Below are 9,361 nucleotides of genomic sequence, written 5' to 3' on the forward strand. Positions count from 1 at the left end.
TTTGTTTACCAACCTATTGAGTGGGACCTTATTGAAAGGCTTCTCGAAATCTAAATGCAACACATTCACTGGTTCTCTCTTATGTATTCTCCTGGTTATGACCTAAGAAAATATGCTTGTCAAAAAGGATTTCCATACTGAGTCTGCCAATCCTACCATTGTTTTCCAGTTATCACATCCCTTATAATCGATTCCAGCATTTTCCTATTAAAAATAGGCCAACACATCTGAGATTCCCTGTTTTTGCTGTCATTTTAGTGAATAGTGGTGTTACATTTGTTACCTCCCAAACTCCATTCTAGAATTTATTGAATTTGGAAGATGACTACCAATGCATCCACTATCTCTACATCTACCTCTTCTGATGCTCTGGAATGCAAATCATCAGGATTTGCCAACTTTCAGTCCAGTTAGATTTTCATTAATTTTCCACTAATTAGGAGAGGTGATTTATGGCTAGAATTTACGAGACAAGCTACTGAAGTTGATAAATATGTATTTATTTATATTTACAAATATTTATTCTCAAAAGTGAAGCCTTAATTCTATGTTCATGGGCTGTTCTGAGTTAAAAAGTTGTGATTTCAAATGAGTACAAAAAATGGCTAACACTCCAGCACAGCACTGTTGATGTGTCATCTTTTGAACATTAGGTTAAACTGAGGCCTTATCAACCTTCTACAGGTGCATATAAAGGAGCCCATTGCATTCTTTTGAACAAGAGCAGGGCACTTAGCCAACATTAATCCTTCAGTCAGCAACATAGTGCAGAATTCTGCACCATCAGGTTGCTGCTTGGAGCTTGTATACAAGTTTGGCTGTTGCACTCAAATAATTATTCAGCTGTAAAGACTGTGAGGAATTTTTTTTTCTTTATTCTCTTATTCCCCTTTCCTTCAAATGCCATTAGTTCTTGAAAATATCTTATTTGTTTCAATTACTTGTGTTGGTTATGCATTACATAGTCTCCTTTACAAAGAGGCAAAATAGAACCTGATGGCTTGAGCACACTTGCTCTGCTTATAGATATTTCTACATCAACCTGTTCAGATGTTATAACACACCTCTGGAGCTGGTGGGACTTGACCGTAGGCCTTTTGGCTATGAAGTAGAAAGACTACTACTATGCCCCAACAGTCCTTGACACAAGGTGCAGGGCTGGATGAACACAGCAGGCCGAGCAGAGAGGCTGACGTTTCGGGCCTAGACCCTTCATTGACACAAAGTGAGTCTAACCATCTTTGCACTTCCTGTGCTCATCATTGATTGGGGACTACAACGCCCAGAGGACAGTGCGACAAAGAAGGAATGGACTAGACGCATGCGCAGCACTGAGCGCGGAAAGCCCGCGGCGGCTGGAGCGTCCGTGAGGAGGAAGAGGACGGTGGGTGAGTGAGGGGCAATGGGTGGATGAGGAGCTTGGGCAGGGGTTTGAACGGGCTACTGTTGCCTGTGGCGTTAAATGAACACAATTAGAGAGGGTGGCAACGGTTTTCTGCCAAATCACATGAGGAGGAATGTGGTTTTGGGCGGGAGGGTCAAGGCTGGAGTTCGAAGGGCGGTTACCGGCCCCGGTACAGGCCGCTTCCATCCATCTTTTCATTAACGCTGGCAGCATCGCATGGCCAGGAGGAGCCCGCGGTCCTACTCTGTCCATCCAACCTGCGCTGCACTGCCCCACCCTTAGGTGACAGAGGATAAGTTGTGTATCCTGCCATCGCTCAGTCCCCTCCGGTCTCTCTGTCAAACTGAATAATCCAGCCGCAGGCAGTGCCAGGGACTCCATTACCAACCTGTGGGCAGGGCCAGTGATTGTGTGTCAACCTGTGGGCAGTGCCAGCTGCTCCATCATCAACCTGTGGGCAGTACCAGGGACTGCATCTGACCCTGTGGGGCACTGACAGGAAGTCCATAATCAACATGGGTACTGCCAGATACTCTATCTCAAATTATGGTCAGTGCCTGGGAGTCTCCATAATTAACCTGTGGTCAATGTCAGGGACTGTGTATCAACCTGTGGGCAGTGCCAGCAACTGCATAAAGGGTTGTTTTCCCAACTGGAGGCCTGTGACCAGCTGTGTTCCACAGAAATTGAGGCTCGGTCCACTTTTGTTTGCCATTTATATAAGTAATTTAGATGAGAATGTAGAAGGCGTGGTTGGTAAGTTTGTAGGTAACACCAAAATTGGTGATATAGTGGACAGTGAAGGAGGTCATCTAAGATTACAAAGAGATCTTGATAATTTAGGTCAATGTGCTGAAGAGTGGATAAATGCAGGGTATTGCATTTTGGTAAAACTACCCAGGGCAGGACTTATACAATTAGAAGTAGGGCCTTGGGTAGTGTTGTAGAACAGAAAGACCTGGTGGTCTGGCTACGTAATTCTTTGAAGTTTGCATTACATATGGATAGGGTGGTTAAGAACGTGTTTAGCACAGTTGCATTCATTGCTTCGTCCTTTGAGTATAGGAATTGGGATTTTATGTTGAGGTTGTACAAGACATTGGTCAGGCTTCTTTTGGCATACTGTGTCCAGCTCTGGTCACCCCAATTATAAGAAGGATGTTATTAAGCTGGAGATGGTTCAGAAGAGATTTATCAGGATGTTGTTGGAAATGGAGTGTTTGAGTTATACAGTGAGGCTGGGTAGGCTGGGACATTTTTCACTGGCGCGTAGGAGGTTGAGGAGTGACCTTATAGATGTTTAAAAAGTTATGTGGGATATAGATAAGGTGAATGGCAGGTGTTTTTTCCCTGGGCTGGAGAATTTCAAGACAAGGAGGCATATTTTTAAGATGAGAGAAGGAAGATTTAAAAAAGACATAAGGGACATTTTTTTTTTTACACAGAGTGGTTCATGTGTAGAATGAACTGCCAGAAGAACTGGTGGACATAGGTACAGTTACAAAGTTTAAAAGACATTTAGATAAGTACATGAATAAGAAATGTTTGAAGAAATATAGGCCAAGCGCAGGCTGGTTGGATAATTTGCTTTGCGATTATGGTCAGCATAGACTCGTTGGACCAAAGGGTCTGTTTCCATGCTGTATGACTCTATAACCTGTGGACAATGCCAGGAACTCCACAATCAACCTGTGGGCAAATGCCAGGAACTACGTATCAACCTGTAGGCAGTGCTAGGGTCTGTATTAACCTACAGTCACTGCCAGAGACTCCATAATAAACCTGTGGGCAGTGCCAGGGACTTCATAATCAACTTGTGGGCAGTGCTTGGGACTGTGTAGCAAAATGTGGGCAGTGCAGGGAACTGCATACAAAATCTGTGAGGTGTGCAAGGGACTGTGTGTGAACCTTGTTGGCAGTGCCAGTCACTCCATAATCAACCTGTGGGCAGTGCCAGGGACTGTGTACAACCTGTGGCAGTGCCATGTGGACATCAGCATCAAAATCTCATTTAGTTTTCGTAACCTCTTGTCACGTGCAGACATTAGTCAATTATGGATATGAAGTCTACTTTTTTTCAAAATTCCTACCGCCTCTTAATCACAAGTCAACTGCCCTTTGCAAATATCTTCAGTTCAACCAAAATAGTTTATCTGTCATAGGAATAACACCCTTACTGATCACAGATCTATTTGCCAGCTCGACCTTGTGACTTTGATTTAAGCAACAGGAGAAAATAGGTTGTGTGTTCATGGACTAATCACTAACAGATTGTGAGCAACTCTGTAGGAAATCCACAATAATTTGCAATGCAGGAGTTTGGAAGGAACATTAATTATCATTGCCTTGAATGTTCTACTGTGAGACGCAAAAGCTGAATCTATTGAGAAGGCTGAAACAGGACTGATTCAAGTTTTCAAAGTCCCAATAGATAGGGAGAAGTGTTTTTTTGAGTCAAAATAACGGAGCTGTTGAAAAATATTTTCTGATAAAATAAACATGTAGAGGGCTGAAGCTGATGATTAGGCAGAAGTGAATAATAACTGATTAATTGGGTCTTTTACATGGAATTCAGTAATGATACCACCTGAATTGGCCAATTATATTCCCTTACTTTTAGGTTTTAAAGATAAAGTTAGTACAAAATGTTAACAGTAATGAAATAGCTATCATATGAGGATCATTACTTTCTCATACTAGTGTTAAATTGTAGCTAGATGCATTATACAGCCAGTTGAGAACATTTTCCTTCTATCTATTTGGTTTTGTTTTAAACTGTGGTCCTAGATGTGAAAGATGAGTGTCTAACCTGCTGTTTCATCTATCTCACTGTGTGCTTGCTTTTCTTTTTTTGCCTCATAACAGATCATAGAAGTTGAAACATGTGCACAATGGTGGTTTGTGGAAGTAATTCAATAACCAATTGAGCTTTACAACTGGATCTTAAGGACTGTTAGTTTCTACTTTGTTCCTAGTTTGTTGTAGATACTTTTCATCACCTGTTCAGACATATTATGGCACATCACTTGAGCAGGTGGGACTTCAAACTAGACCTTCTGACCGAGAAAGAGAGATTCTACAACCATACCACAAGAGCCCCCTCTTGTTAGATATCTATTTGTGTTTGGGGTTAGTTCGCTTAGTTAGCTGGACAGCTGGCTTGCAATGGAGACTGATGCCAACAATGTGGGCTCAATTTCTAAACCCGCTGAGGTTACCATGAAGACTGTCCTTCTCAAGTTCTTCCCTCGCCTCAACCTTCAGGTCATCTTTCTTTAAGGATAGACGGTGATGTCGTCTTATTATCGCTAGACTATTAATCCAGAGACCCAGGTACTGTTCTGGGGACCTGGGTTCAAATCCCACCGTGGCAAATGGTGGAATTTGAATTTAATTATAATCTGGAAATAGGAGTCTAATGATAATGGCCGATTGTCAGGAAACACCCATCTGGTTCTCTAATGTCCTTTAGGGGAAGGACGGCAGAGGGCAGCACAGTGGCTCAGTGGTTAGCACTGCTGCCCCACAGTGCCAGGGACGCAGGTTCGATTCCACCCTTGGACGACTGTTTGTTTGGAGTTTGCACATTCCACTGCATGTCTTCGTGGGTTTCCTCCGGGTGCTGTGATTTCCTCCCACAGTCCAAAGACGTGCATGTTAAGTGGATTGGCCATGCTAAATTGCCCGTAGTTTCCAGGGGTTGGGTCTGGGTGAGATGCACTTTGGAGGGTCGGTGTACCTGATGGGCCAAAAGGCCAGCTTCCATAAAGTGGGGATTCTATGAAACCTGCTGTCTGTACCTGGTCTGGCCTATATGTGACTCCAGACCCACAATTGATTCCTGACTGCTCTCTTGGCAATAAATGGAACAATAAATCCTGGCCTAGCTAGTGACACCCACATCCCATGAATGAAGGAAAAAAAAGAGAGCTGTCCTCTGATCCACTGGGTCTTTGTTGATTTAATTTGTATCTTATGCATAGAGTCATCGAGATATGCAGCATGGAAACAGACCCTTCAGTCCAACTTGACCAGATATCCAATATAAATCTCGTCCCATTTACCAGCATTTGGCCCATATTCCTCTAAACCCTTCCTATTCATATACCCATCCAGATGCCTTTTAAATGTTGTAATCGTACCCACCTCCACCACTTCCTGTCACAGCTCATTCCATACATGCATAACCCTCTGCATGAAAAAGTTGCCCCTCAAGTCCCTTTTTTATCTTTTTCCCCCCTCACCTTAAACCTATGCCCTCTAATTTTGGACTCCCCCACCCTGAGGAAAAGACCTTGCCTATTTACCCTATCCATGTCCCTCATGATTTTATAAACCTCCATAAGGTCTCCCCTCAGCCTCTGATCCCCCCCGGGAAAATAGCTGCAGCCTATTTAGCGTCTCCCTATGCCTGAAACCCTCCAACTCTGGCAACATCCTTGTAAATTTTTTCTGAACCCTTTCTAGTTTCACAGCATCCTTACTATAAGAGAGAGACCAGAATTGCACACAGTACTCTGAAATGCCCTAAACAATGTTCTGTACAGCTGCAGCATGACCTCCCGACTCGTATACTCAATGCACTGACCAATAAAGGCAAGTGTAACAAACGCCTTCATTATCCTATCTACCTATGTCTCCACTTTCAAGGAACTATGAACCTGCACTCCAAGGTCTCTTTGTTCAGCAACACTCCCCAGGACCTTACTATTAAGTGTATAAGTCCTGCCCTGATTTGCCTTTCCAAAATGCAGCACCTCACTTTTATCTAAATCAAACCCCATCTGCCACTCCTTGGCACATTGGCCTACTGATCAAGGTCCCGTTGTACTCTGGGGTAACCTTTGCTGTCCACCAAACCTCCAATTTTAGTGTCATCTGCAAACTCACTAACCTTACCTCCTATGTTCACATCCAAATCACTTATATAAATGACATAAAGCAATGGATGCAGCACCAATCCTTGTGGCACACCGCTGGTCACGGGCTTCCAGCCTGAAACGCAACTCTCTGCCACCACCCTCTGTATTCTACCTTCCAGCCAGTTCTGTAATCCGTGTGATCTAACCTCGCTAACCAGTCTACCATGCGGCACCTTACTGAAATCCATATAGATCACATCCACTGCTCTGTCCTCAATCCTGTTTGTTATGTCTTCAAAAAACTCAAATCAAGTTAGTGAGATGCAATTTCCCATGCACAAAGCCATGTTGACTATCCCTAATCAGTCCTTACCATTGATATTAATTTTTAAAAGGTGGTATATGTCTGTGTGCTAAATGCAGGATGAGTAAAGCTGACATTCTGTCAATGTAGTATCTTATTTTAGGTCTGTTGTATAAGTGGTGTGTTCCAGTGCAGCTAAATTTGCACCACAATATAAATTGAATGGTTTAGGCACAATAGTATTCCATGTATATGGCGGATACCTTTTAACAAATGAATAAGGAGCAGAAGACAACCATTAGTCCCCTAAAGTCTCTTCTGTCATTCAATAAGATCGTGCCTGATCTAGTTGACTTTTGAACTGCACATGCCCATCTACCCTGAAAGCCTTTATTTCTTTTGCCCAACACAAATCTATCTACCTACTTAAAAATAGTTAATGACCCTGACATCACCATCTTTTGAAGCAGAACTCCATAGTCTCTTAACTCATTGAGAGAAAATAAAGTTCTCCTTATCTGTGTCCTAAAATGCCAACCTGATTTTGAAACTGTCCCCGGCTCTTGTCTCTTCTGCAAGAGAAAACATCCTTTCCACTTCAACCTTATCAAAGTCAGTCATGATGTTACGTACGCAGATCCCTGATTTAACAAACACTCGACTTATGACGGTTCATATTTATGTATGCAATCCCATACATGGGTATAATTTTAAAGATCTGACACGTAAATGTTTCCTCATCCTTATGAACAGCTATTTTGTATGTCCTGCATTGTGTTTCAAATCCAAACAAATTTGACTTGTGAATGGTCTCAAGAATTGAACCCATTCACAACTTGGGAACTGCCTGCACTTCAGTCAAGTCACTCCTCACTCTTTTAAACTCCAATGGCAAGAGCTCAGTCTGTTCAATCTTTCCTTATAAGATAACCTCATTCCAAGTATCAATCGAGTAAACCTCCTCAGAACTGCCTCCGATTTCCTTAAATAAAGAAGCTGAATACGGCACAAGCTATTGAAGATGTGGTCTCAGCAATGTCATGTTTAACTGAGGCATAACATCCTTACTTATATGTTCAATTCCTCTTGAAATAAATGCAGTAATTAGCAATGTAGATAAATAATGACCATTGTTCTGTGTGTAAGAGGGAGATGTCATAAATAAAGTTTGATTACAAATAAACTACATAGTTTATGTCTGAGGAAATTCAAACATGCTTACATGCTTAGCAATATTGACCCTAAATATTAAACCTACTGAATTAGAGGACACTTTTTTCAGTGCATCAGGGAAAACATACAGTGAGCTCTCTTTTGCTCTACTACCACCCTGTTCTCTATAATTAATAAATGACTGTGGAGAAATGATATATTGTTGTATTCTGCAGGTCCTATGTAGTTCTGGGGTATAGGTTGTTTTAAAAAAAAGATTACTTAGCTTTAAAAGCATAGCATCTAAGTTACTTATCACTGAGCATCTCTACGTTACTTGGCTCAGTTTTATACCTTGATTAGTATGGATTTTTGATGTGAAAGAGAATTTCCGAAACTCTGCAGAAGTAGCAGCTGAATTTCGTGGTCAACGATGACATCAGCGAGCTGGTGAGCAGCCAATCACATTGAATTATTCTCGGACAGCAAACCAGGAAGTGCAAACCACTAAATCCCTTTTGCTTTAAGTTTTTGAATTTTGCAGTTACTGAAAAAATGATTGGGTCATACATAGATAATGAAGATAGAAGCTAAATTCCATAAACAAACAGTATGTAGAATTTCTAAATCATATTGGAGATGTAGAGATTCAGCAAACACTAAATTACTCTTTCAAACCAGTAAGGCCACTTAGCAGTTATTATAAATTTAGCATGCTATTAAAAACTCAGTTATATATGGTTAAACAAATGTGACTTTCCAAGGTTTTTACTGTGACTCCAAGTGGAAATTCTCCTCACTTCAATAATTTCTAATTGATTACCGGATGATGGGAAACCTCAACGACGCACCCTTTGGAAAGGTGTAGATTCACTAACAGCAACTACCGGATTTCTGCACTTAAAGACAGAAGTTATTGTGAAACAGCTTGACAGGATAGACATTGTGAGGTTGTTTCCATTAGGTGATGAATCTAAAACACAGAGGACTATCACTTAATACTGAGATAATAATTTTTTTGACTCAGTAGCCAGTGAATCTTTGAAATTCTGTACCCTTAGGTTGTGGATGTTTCTTTGTTGAAATGTTTAAGGTTCAAAGTTTTGGCAAAGATCTGTAGCTCGGGTTGTGGATGAGTGTTGACTTGCTCACCGAGCTGACTTGTTCTCGTTCAGACATTTCGTCACCGTGCTAGGTGACATCCGTGGAGCCTCCGATGAAGCAGTGTTTTTCTACTCCGCTTGGAATTTATACTGTTTGGTCCATTATGGTGAGTAGTATCTTTTCGGTTTTGATCTGTATGGGTTTGTATATGCGGTCCAATTCTGTGTTTGTTGATTGCATTACAGGTGGAGAACCATGCCTCTAGGAATACCCATGCGTGTCTATGTTTGGCTTGGGCTACTATATTACCTTGTCCCAGTTAAACTGATGGCCTTCATTGACTGAGTGTACCGATAGTAAGGAGAGTTCGTCGTGCCGTTTTGCTTGCTAGCTGATGTTCATGTATTCTGATGGCTACTTTCCTTCCTGTCTGTCTGACGTAATGTTTGTGGCAGTCGTTGCGTGGTATTTTGTAAACCACGTTGGTTCTGCATGTTGTGGGAATGGGGTCGTTAATCCTTGTAAGTGTTTGTC

The 9,361-nt window shown here is 41.8% G+C and overlaps 1 protein-coding gene across 5 annotated transcripts in view; it reads left to right on the forward strand.

Moving 5' to 3' along the window:
- Positions 1-1,306: 1,306 nt before the first annotated feature.
- Positions 1,307-9,361, forward strand: part of mob3a (MOB kinase activator 3A) — a 24,640-nt gene continuing 16,585 nt past the window's right edge. The window contains exon 1 of one of the 5 annotated variants that reach the window (XM_048614233.1): positions 1,307-1,388. The gene's annotated coding sequence lies outside the window, so the exon portion shown is untranslated. Of the gene's footprint in view, positions 1,389-1,928; positions 1,955-9,361 lie in introns of those variants that run through there. The other 4 variants (XM_048614234.1, XM_048614235.1, XM_048614238.1 and 1 more) reach the window with 4 other exon arrangements.

This window comes from Rhincodon typus, chromosome 29 (genome assembly GCF_021869965.1).
Source record: "Rhincodon typus isolate 14 chromosome 29, sRhiTyp1.1, whole genome shotgun sequence".
NCBI lineage: Eukaryota > Metazoa > Chordata > Chondrichthyes > Orectolobiformes > Rhincodontidae > Rhincodon > Rhincodon typus.